The following is a 24,361-nucleotide window of genomic DNA, read 5'->3' on the forward strand; positions in this document are numbered from 1 at the left end:
AACATGACTGGAGCTGCATGGTAAAGCGTGGAAGTATTTCCAGCCATTCCCTGAAGGATAGTTGTCAAGGCATTCATTCCAGAAAGACAGTCACAGAAGCTGGGCCTGTCTAAAATGTACATGTGGTGTAGTTCTACCTATAGGGAAAATACCCTTTTGGGGGTTTTATTTCTGATTTCTGCTTCTCCTCCTGGCTAACATGAGTAATTCCCTTCATAACTATTCACTGCTCTGGCATCACTGCTGGAATTGTGTATTTCATAAACAAACACTGAAGTTTGTTTCAGTTAGATTTTGTGATGTAGGGGAGAGCTTAATCTGACCCAGCACGCTCTGAGGATGAGAGGAATTACGTATAGTAGTTTAATGTAAAATATATTCGCTGGAAAAAATTAAAGATTATTCCTTTTCATTAAGTTGTGGGAGGGTCAGAGGAACAGCTTTCGGCATCTCTGAGATCTCTAGCTACCTGTCACCATTTCTCTATTCCCCATCAGCCCTGACCTCATTTTAATATTTAAAATTGTACCTGTTTTCTTTTTCTAGTCCTCAAAAGGGCTTTAATTCCTTTCCTTTTTCTGCTAGTGCTCTAGCTGCTACAGCTGTTGCTGTCACATTTAATAAGGACTTTGTAGAGTTTAAATATTGCATTGCTGCACCTGCTTGTCTTTGGTGTAAGAAAAGAGCTTTGTTCCTTAAGATGAGCTGCTCCTCGCTGGCTCTGCTGCTGACACGTGGGTTTCAGCTGAAGGTGACAGGAATTTATAACTCGGCCCAGTGTGCATGAGAAGCTCCCTGCAGCGCCAGTGCTGCCTGGCACCACGGCGCGTGCACCGATGGAGCTGGGAGCTTGCTGTGCCCCGTGCTAGACTCCATCCAGCACCGAGCCCCGACTTAGCGATTTGTCCCAGGGCTGTGGTATCTGCAGCCTCACATCCTTCTAGTGAGAATTTTCAGTTGACCACGTTACAGTTCCTGACGTGGTTGTTGTACTGTTACTCCAACGTTGTGGTTACATAGTTCTCATTTTCAACTCCACGGTGATAATGGAGTGCCTTTTATGCAGTAAACAGGTAACTTTCCCCTGCTCGCTTGCAGACTAGGTGCGAAACAAGGCAGCAACAGGGACAGTAGCTCGACATTTTAAAATGTCAGGGGGAGGATGAAGTGAGACTAAAACTTGATGTCCTCATGCCTACAGTAACTCAACTGCTTATTGAAATATTCTTCTCCCCAGCCTTGAGCTCTGTATGTGTCAATCCAGCTGAATATAATTGGAGCTGTTTACTTTGACAGACAGTGAAAATTCAGCAAAAACATGGAAGAAAACACTCAGCCCCAGATCTGCAGTGTACTACTGTATGTCCTGCTGTGTACTGTGTATCTACCCCCATCTTCCTTCCCTCCAAACTCCTCCATCCCTCTGCACAGCCAGGCTAGATATTTACATTCATTCGCAATGTTAAGCTGTGCATTAAAAAAGCCCATTTCCTTCCTGAAGCTATTCATCATCTCCCAGGACCTTTGATGACATCCCCTTCCTTTGATTCTGAATTGTTCTCGTGCTTTCACTGTGACAGAGTGATTTTATTTTGTTTTATTTTTTCTAACATAACAAGAGAGGTTGGTCTTTTTGTAAGGATTTCTTTTGAAGTATCCAGGGGTGAAAAGAGCTGAGCTGCAGGACAGAAAAGTATTGCTAAAACATTACATTTTAAAAAATTGATAATAAAGTCTAGGTTAAAAAAGAAGTTACTGTGCAATGCATATATTTTCATCTAAACATTACAGGCTGTTCTTTTGTTTGAATTCTCTGGGCTATGAAGGAAAACAGATGAGTGCTCATTTTGGTAAAGATACTACATTTCAAGAATATTATCAATTATTTTTGTATACCTCCTGGCATGTTTCTATCCTTTAAATAGGATTGGTTTTGGCTTAGTGTGCTCGTATGGCTCTGATTCTGCTTTAATTTACAGACATTTGCGTTTCTCTGCTTTCGCTGTTGGTAGCATGCTTGGTGAATAACAGCTTGCTGGGTTTACATTATGAAAATAAGAAAAGGAAATGAAAATGCAGATCCTTATCTTGAAGCAAAGATGCCTAAATTAGAGCAAATCTTTTTGTTGTTCTTATATTTGCTAAATATAAGGCGTAGTCAAATCCCAGAAGCTGAGATCAGAAACATCTGCAGTACGAAAAGTGGCGATTTGGGTTCTCAAATCCATGACATAGTCATGCCCTTTAAACCTGGACCCAGTTAAAGTGAAATCGGAGCAGAGGTTGTTTCCGTGTTTGCATTTGAGGCTCTCCATTTTAATGCATGTTTTTGTGTCCAGCTGAGAACCTCCAACCATGTTGTGCTGTATTGTCGTGGAGGGAAAAGAGGGAGCTTCCAAAGGGCAGCTGCAGTGACCCAGCATCAACTGTCAACAGAAGATATCCCCAAAGACTTGGTGGAGAGGAGACTAAAACAGGTGTCTAAAACCAATCCAGAGCTTTAGCTGGCACAAATCAGCAGTAAAAGTCTGCAAGACTATGCTGCTTTGTACTGATTGAGGGCCTATATGTTTAATTCTCAGCTGCTTATTACAGAGGTGGGTTTAAAGAGTTGATCTTGTTCATTTAGAATCAGCTTTACGTTTGTCAAGGACTTTGCCACAGGAGAGGGCATTGCAAGATAACACAAGTAACAACAAGAGTGATTGTTCTTCTCTTGTCTGAAGACCTAGTGTAGCAATTACTATTTAAAATCATTATTTGAAGTGTTTGTCATAAACCCTTTCATAGGAGGAACACTTTTGAAATATTAAGTGCTGTTTTCCTTTCAGCCAGAGAAAGGATCGGGAGTCACCTGAAAGCATGTGGCTGCAATTTCTTGTTTGAAGCTCGTTTGTCAACATAACGGATGTGCTGCTGGAGGTGTGGGGTGGTGGTGAGTGTGCTGCACATCACTCCAAGGGCTGTCCTGGAGGCAGGACAGTGCTTGCTGAAGGCTGTCCGTGCTGCAGCTCATCGCATGGTCTAGACACTCGCACAGTGCGTGTGTTGTCTGAGCAGCTGCTAAAATTAAACTTGTAGGCATGACTTGTTTTTTACAGCCTCATTTTGCTTTTCTTAAGGCAAGGTCAGTTGTTTGAGAGGTGGGAGACTGAGACCTGACCTGAGAGGTGGTTGGCTGTGCTGTCCTTTATACTGGTTTGTGCAAAGAACAAATTCATTGAAATGGATACTTACAGTGGTGTAAAATTCATGGGAAGTAGGGGCTAGGCTTTGAACATTATGAAAGTTTTTTTTTCTAAATTTGCCGTTGGTTTTGAGTTTCTGACCTTCAAAAGTGAAAAAGAGCAGACGAAGAGAGATTTTTCTTGTAACAAAAATGGCAACAGCAATATCAACTCTGGTCTCTGATCAAGCCTGAGAAATTTGAGCCTGAAAGGGGAAGGTTCATAAGTCACTGCAATGGCACAAAAGAGCAACCTGGTGTGTGCACTTGTATGTGTAGTTGTAACCATCATAACAAGGGCTAACGTGCGCCTACCAAAGAAAACTAAAAATAACACAATGTGAGAAGTGTAGGAGATTTAAAAAAAAAAAAAAAAAAAAAGTAACCAAGTGAGTAAATAGTGAATGGTTAGCAAGAAACCCATTGCAGTGTGGAACTGAAATATGAGTATTTGTGGTGTTACGGAGTTGAAGGTGATCTGGACAGTTAATGTCAGTAGCAAAGATCTAGGATGCAGAAGTGAACATGTATATTAAGTTGTTTTTATCCTAGACTTTGATCTAACAGCCATTAGGCCAAACTCTGATGAGTTTGAAGAACATCAAAAGCCAGGACAGCCCTCCTCTCTGCACTTGTGCTGTGGGCGTGCCATTCCTGCACTCGCTCCCTTGTGTCACGAGGGACCAAACCATCTGAAGTGAACGGTGTGGGTTCCATTAATGTTAATCAATTATAATAATGGCTTCCATTAATGTTAATCAAATATAATAATATGCACAGTGGTCTTTTGCCAGTGTGCAGTTGAGCATTTGGTTCATCGCACACATACATGGCAGTGCAGGAGAACAGCTGCTTGCATGCATGGGATAAAGAATTAGGAAAGAAACAGGTGAGGGGAGCAGGCTGAAAAGAAGAGCTTCCATTTCTATGAAAGAAAGTGAATGTTTGGTGGGTGTTAAGTTTCCTTTGCCGTGGAGAGCAAGCTCGTCAAGCCATGCTTTGTTCCAGTCTAAACAGAAACATATGCACTTCCAGCTGTGAAGATTATCACACAGTAAACTAGTCTCAAATGATTTTGCTGCTTCATTTCATTTTCATAATTTTGGAAGCATACCACAGCAAAGGCCTTCATTACGGACTAAGTTCAAACCAAGTTTCAGGTTTTGAAATTGAAGTCGTTTGTGAAATCTCCAAGATTTAAAAATGTCCCTGAAGAATTGAACAGATGAAAAATGCATTTTATGTTAAAGAGTTCATTCGGAAGGAAAACCAAGTGGAGGGCGAAGGAGTGGAGGGAACAGTTGTTTCTTAACAGCAAAATAATTTATCCACTTGGTGTTTGGACTCTCTTCTTGCCTCTGCAGAGTCATAAGGTGCTTACATTTTAAAATAAAGGCAGAGCTTGGAATGCTGTGGTACCAGGAGCAGGCGTGCGTATCTGACATGCTGTGTATTGTGGAAATGATGCCACATACCTGAGTTTACACAGAGCCCCTCGTTCTCTGCCTCCTCTTCTTCTTCATGATGTAGCTCTGTTGAGAAGCACTTGGTGAGCTGCTTGAGCTCTGATCTTGGTTCTGACTCTTAACTCCCTTACTCTGAAATGTCAGGAGGGTACTAACTAGCCTTAATTGATTTCTGTGGGACCAAGGTTAAGCATGAGCCTGTTGCCCAACCCTTATCCAGTTGTCTGTTGCTGTTCAGCAAAACGTAAGTGTTTTATTCTCCTACAAGTCAATGAGGTTTAAGCACAACGCTTAAGGGCTGTTGCATGGTCCAAGACTTTGGCTGAATAGGAGAGGATCTTCAGAGAGGTGGTGCATGTGCAAACCTTTACAGGGGCTGTCTTTCTCCCAGGGCTGCCTCTGTTCACCTCGAGCTCGACTACGTGAGGCCAGCACGTCAGAGAACAGCTTTTCCAGCTGTGACAGCACTGCGACTGCCACTGTCATTGTAAAACATACAGTCCCTTTCTCTAATGCCCTCTAATTCCAAACACTTGGAAGTATATGTGAAGCTCATGCTGAATCAATACCCTGCAAATAAGGAAGCTTTTCTTACAGAGCTGACGGCAGAAATGAATGCTTGGCTCTTGCGTTGAACAAAGTGTGCTTGTGCAGCAATTTCATCTCTGAATGGCATCTTTAGCTGCAGATACTCGAAGCTTCTTAAATGGCAAAAACCATGCTCTGTTGTTAAGGCCATGTTGAAAATAAAACTTGTCTTGTACTCGTGTACCGAGTAATAAAGATAATTAAACTGTTCAGAAAGTGCAACTACTTGAATTGGGCCTGTCTTCATCTCGTTAAAATAAATGTATTTGTTAAACATGCACATCTTTATCTCTTATGTAACGAGAAGAACAGAGACGTATCACAGATCTGCAGTGCCTTTTGTGCTGAATAAATTCTGTGTGACAGGCACCAGACAAAAAGTGATTTATACTGTGTCTTGTAACGGGTGGAATAATTAACAGTGGTGGCATCCATCACTTCTGCAACAAGCTTCTCTCAGAACTTTTCCCCTGATTCAAGAGAAAAGCAGGAACAAAACAGAGGGAGAGAACAATAAAAGTCAGTTCAACGCTCAGCCCTTTCACTTGGCTGTGCCTGATTTGGACACCTGATGAGTGATCTCTACTGCATTAGGGAACAACTAAGCAGCTTAATAATGTGGGCACAGTCTGCGCTCAGTGCGTTGGAAATGAATTCTGCAGGGGTAAGAGTAAAGGAAAACCAAACCCCGCAACTGTCTGTGACGTCTGAAGACTATCAAATGAGTTTCTGCAGGAAATTTTGCCTGCTGCCAAGACACTGTTTTCGCTAGGATAATGTAATAGCTAAAGAGCTTGTAAAAGTTTCCTGTCATTGTAAGGCATGCGATCTCAGATACAAAATCAGCTACAAGAGGTATCTTAAAAAAAAGTACTACACAAGTAAATCATTTCTCGGCTCTGGTGCAACTTCTGATTTCCACCACCTGTTAACTGGCTGCTTGGAGTTTTGACAAAGTGAGACCTGCTGAGAGCCTGGCTCTGACTTCACGTCTTCAGGAATTCTCTTCACCTTCTCTCCTCCAGATCCAGAATTAACTTCCGGAACAGCCATGAACTGGGATTACTGTTATCTGTTTTCTCTGGAACTTCTGCAAAGCTGCTTGCCCCGTGCAGTGCCATCAAAGCGCACGGCAGTGGCCATCCACTCCAGCAGTCCCTTCTGACAGCGGTACGGGAGCAAAGCAATGCTGCATGAGATACGGAGCGTTCCTCAGTGCAACCCACCCTCCTCCTCTATGTCTTTCTGCACTTCTCTGCTCGTTAAAAGCTAGGTTATTTGCTAACTTTGTTGGTTTGTAAAAAATAGAGGAACAGTAAAACACTGTAATTCTGTATAAGATGTGGAGATAATGGCTTTTGGAAGACTGTTTTAAGAATCAAGATCACTGTGATTATTCTTTTTTTCTGTATTGAAAGTGAAACACATCGTATGAATGGGAGGTGTCCGGGAATTACTAGGTACAAGATTTGTGAGAAGCTCAAGTGCAGTATGAAAGTGGCTGGCTGAAGATAATGCCAAGGTTAATAAGAGGATGAAATAAGTTTCCGACCATAAATCACATATGTATTTATGCTGAGTGAGGTTAAAAGAGCGTTTGGATCTTGGGCTCCTGTTGGTGGACTGATCACCGGGGACAGTTCCCCGAGCACCGACGTGTTCCTCAGCGCTTTTGATGGAGCCTCATCTGGTGTGATGCAAAAGAGAGAGGAAAAGTTTTGAACCAGCCGGTCAGCCAGCACGGTTCCCTGCTCAGAGCTCTTTTCTTCTGTAAAAAAGAAGCAGGAATTCACAACGATATCAGAGTGTTAGTTGATCTGACCAAAGATCAAATGAATATCTGAAGGAGGGTTTGTGGTTCAGAGTATCCATCCGTGCTGGACGAAATGTCATCTGTGGCTTTGAAGCCGGGAGGTCAGGCTGCTCTATCTGCTGCTGGGCAGCTTGGTGCTTCCTGGGGCATCGTGCTTTCATCTGCTGCTGCATTTCCTAGAGCCCCAGTGAGAGCACACATACATTTTTCTCAGCAGTGAAAATGCTGCTTTAGTGAATACTGTTTCCATCCTGCTTGCACTGGGAAATGTTTGGAGTAATAGAGGCTCACTGTGTGCCAGGGACAACTCTGTCTCCTCCAGCTCAGAGATCTTAAATAATCCTAATGACTCCTTATGCCTCTCCGATGGACCATTCCTGCCTCTTGTGGTACCTCTCCCGCTTACGTTTCCCAGCAGGTTATTATACCGACTGTGGTGAGCGTGGGGATACGCAGGAAGGATGCCAGTCCCTGCCCCAAGGAGCGTGAAGTATAACACCTATGGGGCTTGTAAGAAAGTCTGCTGAAACACACAGGAACAGGGAATCCTCCCCAAAGGATCAGCTCCTTTATCCTGAGGCACATACAGTTTCAGCCTGGTCTCTGTCAGACAGTAGGTGTTTGTTTTGCCTGCTCAGGCTCTAAAAACCTGCATTAGCTTTCCCCATACATAGCAAAATACGTACGTAACACTATGGTTTCTCTTTCTTCATCATGTGTCGGGGGTATATCACACAGATCCTTGTGCTGAGACTTCCTAAGGCTCCTTTCTGGTGAACTGTATCCATCACATAAAAAGTTGTTTGCCTTTCAAAGATGAATGTAAGAAGTTAAACCAAAGCTTGCGTTTAATCCTTTCACGCAGCCAGAAATTAGGCTGAATTTAAATAAAACTCAGAGGCTAGTCTGTATGAATTGTGAACATTGCACCAAAAGCCTAACTAAGAAATTGTGTAATGATGACATTTGGCAGGGTTCAGTGGGTGTTGCATGTATTTTTTTTCTTTATTGAGAAATTACTGTGTGTGATAAGAACCAGCACTGGTGAATTTAGTCTGGAAAGTCCACAGTATCTGAATTCAGAGGAAGGAACCTAGGGAAAATATTGCATTCACTTTTAATAAAAGTACACCATCCCTTACATGATTTGGGTTTTTTTTCCATGGTGCTTTGAGTAGAACAAAAATCCCTTTCAAACAGGAATCTTTCTGTTGATATAATTCAGCCCCCATTTAGATGGAAAAGGAAGAAAGCCTTTAGTTCTGTCATCCTTGAAAAACAATGGCCTTAAATTAAGAGGGATTATTTTTAGTGAAATACCACACGGAGTGAAGAAACATAAAACTTCTCTAGTGGCCACTGAAATTCAAAACACTCTCAGTTCTGGCATTAGTGCAGAAAGAAATGTAATATAAATATGTACACACTGTCTGTCACTGCTCCCATGCTGTACTGGTTCTGTTCTTAGAGCACACGCAGCTTTCTGTGAGTATGTAATTACTTTGCTGACTGCTAAATAATAATGTCATTTACTGAGTTCATTTAACAGCAGACACATAATCATCTGTTCAAAACAATTATGTAAGATTCTAGTTGATCTGAAGAAAGTCGTATAGCTTTTTAGCCTATAATTAACATACGTACTTGCCAGCTTTGCTTTTGCACATAGGGATAAGAGCAGTTGTGTATTTTATTACATTTTCTCTTTGCTGGGAGTCTGCATTCCAAACACCACAGAAAGCTGTGAAGGATTTGTACACGTAGTGCTGTAAAACAGAGCTTGAAAAAAAATACATATATAGAGAGAAAGTTTCTATGTAAGGGCTTGGCTCAGTTATAAAGCCTGAACTGCATATGCGTATCTATCCTTTAAGGAACATATACATTTAAAAAAAAAAATATATATATATATATGACCATTCCCTGAGGGTGCAAGTGCCTTGGATTTTAGTGGCCATGACTCTTCACCTATTACCAAGGTGCTTGTGATCAGAGCAGATGTAGTCCCCGCTGGCAGAGAATGAGTCTTTGTCCCCCACTAGTGGTTGACCCAGGATGATAAAAATGTATCCCAGCTGGTTGCAAGTAGCACTAGTCCCTTACTGGGGTTGGTATGCATCTCTGCATGCAGACCTGATGCTGTCACAATGTAAACCTTCAGGGTTTCGACTCTGCTGCTCACCCTCCCCAACTCATGGCTTTGAGCGAGTTATTAAATTCAGATTTTTCCCTCCCAGCAAAAGCTCAAGCCTACATGGTGCTTGCGCAGAGTGAATCCATGCTTCCAGGTTTCTGCAGCTAGGACAGAAGCAAAAATAAAGCTGTTGTCATCTGCTGGGGCTGCAACTCCTAATTCTTCCTGTGCTTGACTTTGACTAAAAAGTTTTCACATATTCAACTTAAGTCATCAGGTAATCTCACAGGGTGTTTTAGCTGGGAATATGGAGGTAATTGTAAGAAAGCCCATGCCATGGCAAATAACTCTGATATAATTGGAAACCTTCGGTAATGCCAGAGTGCATTCAGCTAGCTTAGATTCATAAGAGTTGGAAGCGGGCGAGGAAGAGTGACCGAACACTATTGTGAAGTGTTGCAGTTTATTTGTCCTGCATCCAGGCATTTTACAGATAGATAATGCCAAATTCAGATCTCTCCTGAAACTAGAAAGATGGCAATGGATTCAGAGAAGTTAAATCAGTCAGCTGGGAGCGCGAGGAGGACTGGTGAGGACCCTCCACTTAGGGTCTGTCACTTAGGGTTCAGAGGCGAAGGGTAGAGCACTGTGCAGCACCTGGTCTTGGGCTCCCCCAGCTTCTTCGGTGGTAGCACAGAAAATAGGGCTGTAAACTACGGTAAATAACATCAAGGAGTTTGCTCTTTGCAGTACCTGTGACATTAGCACTCGTATTGGAAAGGCATCTCTATTCAGGGAGTTCCGTACGAGCTATTTTTCTTGCTAGGGAATACAAAGTTCTGGATGAGAACCGTGTGATTCAAGCCCATCCAGAAATTATCTGCCACAACAGGAACAAAAATTCACCAGAGCGTCCTACTGGTGTTAAATCTCTGCGCAGACAGTCTGCGGCATCATTTGATTAGCAGACTAGATACGGTGTTAAAAATTATATCTATTATATCCACCCCAGAGGCATTCATCCAGAAGAGAGTAAGGGAGCTCAGCTGACAAAAGGGATTTGTCCATTCGGACATGCTGAAGGGCCTTGAGATAAGAAGTAATTCTAACATAAGCAGTTCCTGAGTTAAAATATTAATTTATAGGAAATACTTTAAAAATAGGTCTTTTGAGGAGATTTTATATGGCTCAGGGTTCTCATTTTTAGAAGCTTTAGAGCTTACCTCACCTGGTAAGAGTTTGCAAATCCAATCCCAGTGATTTGTGTGCCCACATTCACACTTTGCAAGGGATAATAATTTCCTAAGGAAGGAGCGTGTTAAGCACAGCAGTCCTGAGAACAGCTTTCTCTTTTATAGCACCTCCCTTTGCGGTGGCAGCCTGCTCTGCTCTTTGGAGGAGCCCTGCCTCGCCACTGCTGCTCTCACCACTGTCTCTGCAGGGGCTGGGGGTTTGTTGCTCCCTTCTTCTATCCAACCTGGCAGCTGGATTTCAGCTCTCTGCCTGAACTGTTTCAGTACATTTGCACAATTAATTTACAAGGTGCAATATCAGGTGCTTTGCTAACATTTGCATTTATTGCCTGGGCTGCTGCCTGCCTTCGCTGTTGCAATTCCTCCAAAGAGCAGGATGTTTGTCTGGCACGGCTTATTCTTTACACACCGTGCTGCCTCCTGCTTGCGTATCTATTGCCCAGTGGAGATGTGGAGTGCTGCTTCCAGGGGTGGAGGAGGAGGTGTGACGTTATTCTGCTCTTACAATTTGTTAACTGGAAACACTGAGGAGCTATGAAGGCTGCTGTGTTCCTGTTGAGCTCATTCCTTAGTTGGTACAGAGTTTGCCACTCCTCTAGATGAGCTCAGAGGTTACGTATAGTCTAGCTACTAAACCCCCAGGTCAGCAGAATACAGGAGGGGAATGCATTGGTTTGTCCTTTACCTGGTTTTGTGGTTACTTCTTGTTTACTTCAAGCAGTTTCAAATAACAGAAGATGTCAGGAACGTAGTTGCTAGGAGAAATCTCTCCTCTTCAAGAACTGCTTCTGCGTTAGGAGATTTTTGATGTTTGGATTCTCAGCTTTTCAGTGGAAGAGGTGGTGTTGAAGCCACATCCATGCTGCTTGCTTCCGGTTGCAGATTGAGAGTGCTTTTAAAGCTGTTTAAAGATGTCATTTGTAAGAATATGCAAGAGAATAGGATTGTGTAAAAAATGTATTTAGCCCGTTTGTCAGGGATGAACTGTAGAGAGCTTGAAGTCATATTTTACTTGGCATCTCTCTTGAGCTTGGTTTTGGGGAAACCTCACATTGATCATGGTTATACAAAATGAAAAGAGCCATCCCAAATCCCTGCAGGGTGCCCCCTGCCCCTAGGGTTACATTGGAATTATTTTTATTTGCAGAAATGGAGAATAATTTCCTTAAAGGTGATCTGGGAAATTAAAGGTTTCTCCTTGCTTTGAAGCAGTTACGAGGCCAAAGCTTGTGCAAGTCAGAGCACTCAATGAACTCACATTTTTTCTGTGCTCCTGATGAAAGTGCTATTGCATTTGGTGAGACATTCCCAAGTAATATCTACTGTTTGCTCAGTGTTATTTGTCTGGGCAGAACATACTTGCCTTCCCAACCTGCAAGAAATACGAAACTTGCCTCTGGCCCTTTAGATTTTATATTAACTTATTTTTCAGTCCTTAGTGAGGAAAATCCTTTCCTTGCTGTTCCCTCCTCAGTGCTGGAAGCAGCAGCAGTGTGGTCCTGCCAGCTCGCAGCCTCCCCATCAGCATGTCCCTGATTACTATGGGATTTTTTTGTTCCTCACAGTGTGGCTCAACCAGGGGGCTACAGTCAGCCCCAACAGCCCTCCCAGGACGTGTGAGAAGCTGTTATTCTCTGTGTCTGTCTTCTGGTTGTGTGCACAGAGGTAAAGTACAAGGTGTGGTGTGATACAAGACTAAATCTTGAGCTTGATTTTCTTGGGAATAAGACGTGGAAGCCTCTTTTCCCATTGCACACAGGCTGGTCTAGTCTAACAGACTAGGGAGCCGGGCCTGGAGATGCAAGTGCTGGTGGCTGGAGTAGTGCCCCAAGGCTTTCCTGTGGCTGGGAGGCGGATGAAGAACAGGAGAAATAGGGAATTAGGAGCGCCAGCTGGATTTCTCATTAGCTGGGGAGGCTGGCTTGCCTGCGAAGGCCCAGCAAACCTACTTGCAGCTCTGAAGTGAAAATGCAGAATAAAATCTCAGGCGGGGAGCACCTCCCACAGCCTCAGACACAGGGAGACACAGCAAAGAGGAACAGCAGGGCATGTTTTCTTCATTGTCTTTACACATGATCTCACCTAATATTACGCATACACATCTTTTCCCAGGCATTTTTCACAATTCTGCATTTTGTTTGGCTTTTTCCATTTCCCCAGATGCTCTCTGCATTCGTGTGAGCAAGGAGAACAGGTACGTAATTGCTTCACATCCCCAGTGTTCACGCAGGGGTGAAGCTTCGTGTACGTGTACAGACAGACACACAGACTCTGGTGTGCAAAAGCAAGATAATTAAATGCTGCAGGCTCAGAACTGGGCATCCACAGATACAAGCCATCAAGCTACACATGCTCTAGCACCTGCCTAACTTTACTCACACAGAGTACTTCCCTGTTTGCCATAAGGAGCAGAGGCTTTTGAACCCAGCTATAGCACTCTTAACAAGGAGCTTTGGGATGCAGCAGCACCCCAGGACGGGCCCTGCACTCTCATTCTGATCTACCGGAGTTGTAGACTAAATGGCTCTGTGTTCCCACTGGTGGTACCGTCCCTTCAGGTGGTTTTTCTCCTTTTTATTACCTTTCATGACTACTGGCTATCTCTGTAGTTACAGAACTACTGAAGTGATCTCTCATTATGCAATTTGGCGTATGCATAATCATGAAAGGATAGCGTGTAATTTATTCATTCATTGAGACAGCCCAGTGATAAAATCCACAGCTGCTTATTTCCCTGGGAAACCCTTTTTTTTTTTTTTCCTTTTTGTTTTTGCAGGGGGTGAGTGGGAGGTGGGAGTGCACGTCACGCCAGTGCCAGCGCCAGAAGAAGGCAGGGCTAGGCAGCCTGTGTGCGGATGGCAGGCGGTGACGGGGCAGTTCTTTGCAGCCAGGGGTGCAAGGGCTTGCAGGATGCACATGGGCCTTGTGCCACCGTGCCCTGGGAGTGCAGGCATCAGGACCTCCTGTGCACAGCTCAGTCCCTGCCCTGATCCTTCCAGTGCTATTTATTGTGTCTCTATGTGCAGCACCACCACCACGGGGCACTGCTGCCCACTGCCTCTGCTCCAGCCAGGCCAGGACCAGCTCTGCTGTCCCATGCCATCAGAGGTTTTCTCTGTCCCATAGCCCAGGTAAATATTACACCAGCAGTGGTTTTGTACTTCTCCCAACAAATGGCAGCAGAGCTGCCTGCCATGCTGCCCGTTTCTGCCCTACCAAGATCAGGTACTGAGGGAGGTTGGCACATGGCACTCGGTGATTGCTGCGTTTTCTAGCGATGGCTCCTCGCTAGGAAATAGCTCTGGTATGGCTCGTCTCCAATCCGACGTACCGGGGGCCGTTTCTAGGCTTGGTCCTTAGTGCAGGCTTAGCAAGCAGCTTGCTGTAGGGTTCGGTACTGAATCGAGGCTGCTACTGCATTCAGGTTTTGATAGGGGAGTGGAAACGTGAAACATCTTTTTGGTGAAACAAAGGAGGCCGATAAAGTATGTCTTGTGAATTGGATGTTAATGCTCTTACAGGGCAAATACTTGAAGGATTGAGCTGCTCTGTTGAGAGCAGATCTGGTCATAGGCTTTTAAGGGAATACTGTGCCTTTTAACTCCCATCTTATTTCCATTTAGAAGTAATTAAATGACTTTTGGATTCAAATGTGAATTATTTGGTAGTGATTTAGATTTTCATACAGACAAGGTATGAAAGTATATCTTTTTATTGTACCTACATTTTAACAGAAATGTATAATAAAATGGAAGTACTGCTTTGTATAGAAGCTTTGGGTATTTCTCGAGAGCTCAGTACAATTGGGACTTATCAGTTCTAGCTCTTAACATTAGCAGCTACATTTTAGCCCAGCCTCATACAATTCCACATGATAAAAAGACAGAGTTAAACTCAAAAATACATATTTAATTGATAAGAAAATCCATCAAAATTGTTTCAGTGAAATTTCTAGTTTTTGGTTCGTGAAATGCCTGGTTCCTGAAATGGTCTCTCACTGTGGACCTGCCTGTGGAAATGCGTGGATAGCAGAAAATGTCAGGGTATTGGCAAATATGAATGTGTTACAGGAACTGCCAGGCACCTGATCATTCACACATCCACCCCGGGGAGACAGAAGTTCTTATCTCCAATTAGCTGTTTGTAAAGGTAAGATAGAAAGAACACCTCTTCCTTTTGGGCTGGCTCCACTGGGGCTGTTCTGCTCCACGTAAACAATTGAAAATTATTTGAAGTTGGGACTGCAGGCAAATGACCTGCCTCCATCTCTCTCGAGCTCCTTAGTTAGAGAACAGCAACGCTGTAAAACTGAATTCTCCGTGGGCCAGAGCAGGACTGACTTGATAGCCCCTTGTGGTAAAGGATGTAAGGGAAGTCATAGTCGAAGGGCTGACCTCCCAGAGGACTGACCTTACTACCAGGGGACTGCTCTTACTACCAGATCACTAGTGCTTCTCTTCCAGCGTCTCCTATTCTGGCATTTATTCAGTGTTTTGGGAAAGAAAGGTCTGTATTTGCTTGTAGGTTGGACACAGTTTTAGGAGACTGTTTCCTGCTACTTACTTGCCAGACTGAATTGCCGCTTTCTGATTATCCCTAAATCATTGCAGCTGTAAAGAATGGAAAATGGATATGGATTGTGCTTGACCCAAACTCAGTGTCAGTGTGTGCACTGCACAGATCAGCCTTTAGGTATCCCTTGGTGTCACAGCATAAATTGCTTCAAGGTCTAAGAATCGTTCCATTTAATGCTGTTGTCACAGGTGATTAACATCACGAGCATCTTCCCATCGCAGCCTTTCCTTACCCTCTCTCAGCTGCAGAAGGGGAATTGCTTTGTGCTGCCCCTGCTCTGGGCTGGGCTGACTGCTCCCTGCGTGGTGGTGCCTGGAGAGGGACAGAGCCCTTCTGCTGGGAATGGTAGCTTGGGAACGGATCCAGGAGGCTGCTGCGAATGGGGAACAGATCCAGGAGGCTGCTGCAAATGTCCTGTAGTGTCTGGATCTGACAGGAAAGGGCAGGCGTGCCACGTCCCACGAAGCAGCAAGTCTCTCACCGGTGTCAGACAGAGGAGGATTTCACTGAAGTCCAGAAATCTCAGTAACTCAACGCAGCTCTCGATTATCAGAGCAAACTTTGCCCTCTCTTTAATGCTTTGAGTGAACATTTAAAAAAGTGAAGCAACCAATTAATTAGGGAGAAGACTCCTCTCTGGCTGGTATTTCTTTTCTTGCAGTATCTCTCTCCCAAGTCTTAGGCATTATTTTGTTGTCTTTAATACCTCTTGATTGCATCTTGTTATCATCTTGTCTTGATTGGCTTTGTGGCTCGTTACACAAAAAGGGTGCTAATCTTTGCTAATTAGTTCCTTATTAGAGTCAATTGAGATTTGTAGCACAAGAAGCGAGCTGTATTTCTGATGATAAATAATTGGCTGCCAAGGAATTCTTAGCGTGAAATCGTGTCGGTATAAGTGATGATACTTTAATATTTTATGTGTTTTTCTATGTGTTTACTACAGTACTTCTTGGTTCTTCCAGCTGCTCTTCCCAAAACCTTTTTTTTTTTTTTTTGTTTTGTCCTGTGGTTGTGTTACTGGTTTGGACACAGCCCTCCTTTCCAAGATATTTCTTTCAATATCACATTCTATAAATACATTACCTTGTTGTAGAGAGCTTATTTCATTCAGAAAATTGTCTTCCGTAAACGGCAGGAAGTGCTTTTATTGCTTTTCACACTCGCCTTTGTTCTGTGCTGCTTTTTGCTGCGTCGTAGGATTGGATATTATAAGGTCTTTGGTGAGCATTAACACCCAAAATGTTTTCTGGAGAGCTGGTAATAGGAAATGAGACGTAAAATTGCAGCACTACTTCAGATCAGTGGGAATTCTGTTGGCTCAAGCTGTCCCGCGTTTCACCCGACATCCAAGTCTGCTCCGTACCTGGTCCTGCTGGTGACGAGCAAGGCCTCGTGCATGGCACTGCTCGCAGCTTCCCCAGACGTGCTGCTGCTGGCTCGGGGCACACACCCAGGAGATGAGGCTGAACCCACACGAGCTCTGTGGCCTGACAGCGGGGTGGCGCAGGGATTTGTTGTGGGAGGTAAAGGAAGATAAGGTTTACAACGTTAATCCATATCAAAGCAAACAAAACCTTAGGAGCTTGAGCATCTTAAGAGACCTGTATTCCTACCTAACTCTGCTACGGTGAGACCTCTGTGCTTTACTTTCTCCCCTGTAAGATGGGAATAGAGACACCCTTCAGGGCAGCGATGAGGTGCCCTACAGCGACGTAAAGCCTCAGGACATGGACCAGTACTAGCGGAGAATTGCCTCAGGCCGGAGCGGGCCCCTCTGCAGCAGGGCTTGGCCCTCCTGGCACGCTGCTACAGAGAAGGTGGCTGGTGCTGTTTGCTAACTAAACCAAGCAGCAGCAACAAGCTCAGAGGGAGAACGCATGTGTAACCTCCAAGTTATTTTTTATTCTATTTGTAGCCTAAATGCTTGTATCTGTTTGATCAGAGGGCTGGAGCACCTCTCCAGTGAAGGCAGACTGAGAGAGCTGGGGATGTTCAGCCAGGAGAAGAGAAGGCTCTGGGGAGACCTCAGTGCAGCCTTTCAGTACTTAAAAGGGGCTTATAAAAAAGTTGGAGAGCAACTTTTCACTCAGGCAGATAGTGATAGGACAAGGGGGAACGGTTTTAAACTAAAAGAAAGGAGATTTACATTAGATGTTAGGAAGAAATTCTTCCCTCAGAGGGTGGTGAGGCACAGAACAGGCTGCCCAGAGAAGCTGTGGATGTCCCTGCCCTGGAGGTGTTCAAGGCCAGGCTGGATGGGGCTTTGGGCAGCCTGGGCTGGCGGGAGGTGTCCCTGCCCATGGCAGGGGGTGGAACTGGGTGGGCTTTGAGGTCCCTTCCACCCCAAGCCGTTCTGTGATCTGTTTTACTGCTTGTTTTCTATTTCCTACATTGTGGACAGAGCCTAGAGATACCACCCAAATATATACTTTTAAATTTGCTTTTTATTGTCCAGCGGTACATGCATTTTACAAAAGTAACAGAAATACTGTTCTCTTCTAATAACACCCATAGAAAAGTTGCTATTTGTGACTTTCCCAGAATCGCATTTATTTTAAAAATTGCTTTGAAACAGTGAAGGTGCATTCTGAAGCAGGTTAACTCCAGTAAGTTATACTGTTGAACCTTTAAATTTTGCACAAAGGTCAAATCTCCAGTCTTGCTAAAATCCTGTGGGACTTTTACCTTCAAGGCTCAGCAACTTCAGTTCTGTGTGTTTGCCCCCAGCTGCTTGTTCTCTAAACAGCAGGATTTATCTAGGTAAATATTGAAATTCAAAGATGGGCCTGTGGGAATCATGCTCAGTATCCACGGGGTGTGATTGCCTCGGTGTAGTTGCTCTGTTATTCCCGTTCTGTGCTGAATTCCACTCATTTGTCCAGTACATACCCGCACAAGGGAGGACGTGTACCAGGCAGATGCTGACGCCCCTACACAGGCAAGTGCGTTGGCAGCAGCACGGGCTGTGCTCCGGCTTTACAATTAGTTCGTAGAACAAAGAGCTTTTAAAAGTATCTACTCTACCTGCAAGTGATATTGTTCACACTGTGTACAAGTCTGTAGTGCCTTCTCATACAAAATCTGTCCTAAATTTAATCATAAAATTGCGTTCTTCCATTGCACAGCACATATCCTGTTTTGTACCCATTCATCTGTCGTTCTGGTTACCCATCGACCTCTAATCTCCGTAATGCACTGTGCAAGCTCTGGTCTCGTCATGGAGCTTTCCATCACACTTTGTAAGTGTTACCATTTCTTTTGAGAAACGTAGTTTCACAACTAGATTTTAAAAAGTACAAGAAATCCAATGCTTATAAATAGGCTAACCTCTGGGCATTCTGCTTTACCGCGTGGTGGTCTGAACTCTCATTTGAAAAATAATGCCGTGTTATTTCTCAAGGATATGCACCACGTCTGAAATAGTTCCGGTATTTAAATTACTGAAGAATCACAGTACATTTCAAAACTATTTTTTGCTTTTGAGACTCTGTGTGCAGAGGGATGCAGATTTAAATAGTGCATAAAGTATTTTGACAATGAAATATTTTTGAAGATGTAAACTGAATGTTTGTGAGTTATGAGCTTTAGCCTCAGTAGTCAGAATAATGCATTTATTCCCATTAGTGCAAAAGAACTCATAAATCAGAGTGGCAAGATACGACGATACGATGCTCACAAATGCTTGCGTGTTTGCAGGTGCATGTACTCCTTTCTCTCAGCTGAATAGTCGTGTTTTGGTCATTATCTTAAACCATGCTTGTGAAAATCAGCATAGATCCCACTGCAGCCTAGTGAAATAAGCTGCTTAGCTCCAGCTGACTGTAGCCCATAGTGACAAATAAGTTTGTCTTGAATATTGTATTGGTAGGACAACTTGGGGCAATTTCTCAAAGATTATTTCTGTGTACAAGTTGGAAAACCGAAGTGAATGAAGATACAGCCAGTGTGGGCATGCTCACTCTTTCCAGTGCAGAATATTCCACCTGCGTGTGCTCTAGCACTGTGGTTTAACCCGGCAGGCAGCTCAGCACCGCACAGCCGTTCGCTCACTCCCCTGCAGTGGGATAGAGGAGAGAATCAGAAAAAGGTAAAACTCATGGGTTGAAATACAGTAAGACATTAATAGGACAGAAAAGGAAGGGAAAATAATAATAATAATACACCAACCAAGTGATGCACAACAATAGCTCACCACCAGCCGACTGGTGCCCAGCCAGTCCCCGAGCCCCCTGGACCAACTCCCCCCAGTTTTGTTGCTGAGCATGACACCACCTGGTACGGGACATCCCTGTGGCCAGCCTGGGCCAGCTGTCCTGGCTGTGTCCCCTCCCAGCTCCTGGTGCACCCCCAGGTACCTCGCTGGCAGGGCAGCACAAGGGGCTGAAATGTCCTTGGCTTAGTGCAAGCACTGCACTGCAACAGCTAAAGCATCAGTGTGTTATCAACATTATTTTTCTCCTACATCCAAAACATGGCATCATACCAGCTGCTGTGAAGAAAATTAACTCTATCTTAGTTGAAACCAGGATATCTAGTCAGTGCTGTCACTCCTGGAGCACAGAATTCCCCACAAAATGAGAAAAATGGGAAAATCAGCGTGGGGGTAGCCAGCATTTGGATAGCTGTATACATTAGCTGTGCTTTAGAAGCTCTCCTTTGAAACTTCCTGTGAGATGCCTTCAGTAACCCGGTGTCCAGAGGGTGATAAACGTCTCGCACTGAGCAGCTGCAGCCGAACATGCAGAGTGCCGTGGAGCCAAAGCCAGCAGGGGCTGGAACTGGGTACTGCCTCCCTTCTGTGCGTGCTCCTTTACAGGTTGTTGATGTGTACGTGTAACTTGCTGCAGTGTTCAGCAGAAAATGTCACCCGCAGTTGAGTGAAAGGTGCACTTAATCCAGGAGTGACCGACTGCTAATTAGTAGAATTTAGAGAATGTGCAGACAGCTGCTCCTCTGTATCCTTTCTGAGTCTTTTCTCCGTTCTGGACATGGAAATATGTGCATAAAATGAACATTATAGTCCAACGCTGGAAGCAAAGGTGCCATCAAGGGGAAGATTCTTGTCAAAGGAAGACTCCTCATCTTAATGATTGCCTATCTATCGAGTTAAGAACATATTCACAGTGAAGCTACAGAATTAAGCACAGTGCAGGAAAAAGTCACAGTCTTGTAAAATAATAATAATTAAAAAAAAAAAAAGATTATAAAAGAACACCTTAGCACCTGTCATTTAAAAAATGATGAATCCTGAACTGAAGACTGTCATGAATAAGATAAGGATGCACCCTTCCGAGAAATACTTCAGAGGATTTCTTTTAATAAGACCTGAAAAATCTGCCTTGGGCATAAGACCACAGAACTGAGATTTGAAAGCCTTGAGCTAAGTTTCTCTTTTACCATTGTAATGTGACCCAGCTGTTGTATTTACTCACTGGATATGAGGTAGCTACAAGCTCCCATCCCTCAGATAACTTTTCAGAAGTTCCATAATTTATTTCATCTATTTCTCATCGTTGCTAAATGGTTGAAAAAATTGTGAAAGCCCTTTCTCGAACATTTCTAATGAAGAAAGGCACTTAATTGGGAACTTCCCATTCCCAGTTGTCTTAGTGGCACTTAAAGGGGAAAACAGCATTAAGACATTTCAGTGAGGTGCCTGAGGGAAAGTAGGGGAACACTTGAGGTGCAGTGAACCCAAGCTTGCAGCAAGCTGAGGCCCTCATCTCACAAACCTTAGGTAGTTTCATGCCAGCAGGAGCCGAAAGTGCTTAGCCTTGTGTGAACAATCTCAGATTGCAATTTACTCCTGCACAGAGGGCTGCTGAAAAGGACCTGGTGGTTACAGTGGATGCCAAGTCGAAAATGAGACAACGGTGTGTTCCACTGCAAATTGGGCAAGCCTCATATCGAGAAGCATTGGGAGGGGTAAAGTCAGTAGATGAGTGAATAAAACAATTCATGTCCATTCTGGCTTTGTGCTTGTTATGGGAGAATCAGCGTTGCCGTAATGATTTTTTGGGTTTGATTTGGAATATGTGTGCGATCTGATTCTGAGCATGTGTACCTGCATTAGCTCCCTTGGAGTGCTCTAGTTAGAGCTAAATGCCTGAGCTCACTTGGAGAATACTTGAGCTTTGCTTGTATAAAATGTATGGATTATTAAAGAATGGGCTTCCAAAGCGCATTTCCAGCCGTGGCTCCATGTCACTTTGAATATCCTACTGTAACACTGAAGAAAAGCCTGGACCAGCACTTGCCAGGAAAGCAGTGGTAGTAGAGGAGTGTTAAAGGTGAAGCTGATCCTCCTTTGGATTAGGGGAGTGATCTCTACAGGTACCTTGCCATTTTCTGTCAAAGAGATTTGTCAGCCCTCAGTAAAACACAGCAATGATAATATTTCTAGCTGCTTTTATTTTGCTGTCCATCATTAATTCTACTCCTGAGGCCCTCTCAAGCACTAAAGGTCTCTGAAGCATGGCAGTCTGTGATCACATCGGTCTCATTTAGATTTTCATAATACTGAATGTCCTAAGTTGCCCAGTTATTTGGCAGTTAAAATTGTAACCAACAGTTGTACAACTGGCTTTAATGTACAGTTAGGTGTTCAAAATGGGATCCTTTGAAAAAGTTGCAGGTTTATGTACCTTTTCATTGTAAAAATCTTACTAACGGGAATGACAATTTGTTTGAGAGTCAGTAATGTCATTCTCCATGCTGTCCTCATGCGAGCAAATGACATTTCAAAATATTAGATTTAAAAATGTATAAAGACCCTGTACCCGAAGTACTGCAGAAAATCAAAAACATTGTCTGTTCCATTAACGTCTTGATTCCAGACTCTGTGAAACTACTTTATGAGATTTACAGCTGCAGTTTTGCAGGCAATCATGATGTATTAAACTGTTCATGGATATAGACAGGCTCTGTGTGAACCTTCAAAGCAAAACCAAAAGGATTATGAGTCCAGGTTTGGCTGGATAACATATTAATCATCTTTGGAAGTTACTGCTTACCACTAGTATCGGGGTAGTAGCACAGGATTTAAGTCACAAGCGTGTTTAAAGAGGGATTGCTTTGTAACTGTATTTGCAGTGTCACTAGGGGAGGCAACACATACAGAAGGCGCTTCTGGAGTTGTGAGGGTTTTTTGCTCTGAGTTATGTCCTGTATCCGTGAGAGATGGTTGGAGGCAGTAGAACGACACCATCTGGATAATTTTAGGCTTATGCTGGTTTGTAATACAGAGTTTGAATCAACGGTTGGAAAGATCACTTTCTAAAGTGGCGTAGCATTGCACGCTATCGTAACTAATATGGCAGCTGGTACTGGATATTAGGTTTCCTTACTTTTTCACCTCTTACGTCATTCCGAAACAAAGCCTCTGATGGAATTCATGTTTATCTTATGCCTTGAGTTAAAATATATACATTTGAATAAGGTGAGTTTCAGGCAGTACCTTCTCTCATCAGTGGAGTTGAAGAGCATCTAAGCCAACTCCCAGTTCTGTTGTATACCGTGATATAACACTTACTGTGGTGCTGGAATGAAGAGACAGCCTTTTATGTAGCTGTTGCACAAAAATGGCAAAGAAAGCAGGACAGGCACTTTACTTTAGGCCTCAGTTGTCAGTTTTGTAGCTTCCATATTGGCAGTACGCTGATTTTCCCCCCTCCCTGTGCAGAATAATTAGAGCTTAAGGAGATGAGTTGCATCCTTACAAGGACACTCCTTGCACTATAGAAAATGTTTGCTCAGCACTGGACTCAGTTGTTTTCTTTCTAAGATTTGAACATGTCATGGTTATCTCCCCGTATATCTTTTGTTAGATTCTTGAAATAAAAACTTCCTTGTGGCTCAGGCTTATAGGACTCTGGTATAGATCAATGTATCTTGAGAAACCTTTTACCACTTGATAGGGTTAAAAAGAACAAATTCCTCAGGTTGGAATTAACATCACTGAATGCAGATAGCTGCATTACTGGAAAGACATGGAAAACAGTGAAGTACAGAGTACAGTCCACGACAGAAATCCTTTCTCCACTCATAATGTTAGTTTTATAATAAAAACCAGATTCTAAAAGGGATCTCAAGGTAAAATGGAAATGAACTTAGAGCATGTTATAGGCAGATTTCGGATTTTTTTAAATATATATATATTTAAGCAAAGCCAGTCAGCAGCCTCCAACATTCTTAAATGAACACAAAATCCAAAATCTGCCTATATATATATATATATTTATATATATATTTCCCATAGCTTCTGTGTGTATTTGATTGCTCATGAAATGAAAATGGAAACCGCTGTTTACCTGTAAGTATGGCTGCACACCTCAGGGACGTGCAGTGGCAATTTGCTGGCACTAAGGTGTTTCCTCCTTCCATCTTTTCTTTCTTCCATCCCTTGACCACATTCAGGTCTGAAGTTCTTACCTAATTAAAAATACTGCAGCAGCTCGTGCGCCCTGTGCAATTAGAGATTCCCAGCTCCATGGACTGACACTCATTAAACTGTACACAGTATTCTCTGTCAAAAGGGCAAGAGGGGCATATGCTCGGTATGGACGAAGCTATCTGCATGAAAGGAGCTTCGGAGGCTGTATCTGCAGCAGTGAAGGAGCCTTTTGGTCATCGTAGCTGAATTTTGGCTAAGTCAAAATGTTCACTTGCCTGCGTGTTCCCCCTGTGCTGGTGAACACCTATCAGCATAATGAAGCATGAAATAAGAGCCCCAATTCCCAGATGAAAGAATGAAGGCTGTTTTGCATTCATCTCCTACGCAGGCACAGCGTTAGAGTTTGATCAGTACTTCAGAGATGCCGTGGAATATGTACAAAGCCTTCTGTAAACCTCTGTGCTGCCAGCTCCTGTGCAGGCCCTAAGGACTCAGTCTCTACACACCCACACGACTCAGCGCAGGGACTGCAGTGCCTCTTACAGCACAGGGGTAGGCGAGCGACACGTTTGCTCGGGCTGGTAAGTCTGAGGGTGTCCAAAAGCCCCGGCTGCCTTCTGACATGCTGCCACTCAGGAGCTAGTAGGTTTTTTGCCATGAAATTTGTGTTTCATAAAGGAAAGCATTAATCTCTGGCTTTATCACATAAGCAAATGCAGGGGTTAGAATTGCTCCCCACTTTCTGATTTTTTTTCTTTTTTCCTGTTTGAATTTCCTTTCTCAGCAGAAATCCCATTTAGCTTAAGCTTGTTTTTTTGTTGTTTGTTTGTTTTTTTTTGTTTTGTTTTTCTTTCCAAAGCATAATGTCAAGCTAAAATCTTTTGCTGTTGCTGCTTCTTTACAATGTTTTT

Source organism: Anser anser, assembly GCF_964211835.1.
Source record: "Anser anser genome assembly, chromosome: 13".
Classification (NCBI taxonomy): domain Eukaryota; kingdom Metazoa; phylum Chordata; class Aves; order Anseriformes; family Anatidae; genus Anser; species Anser anser.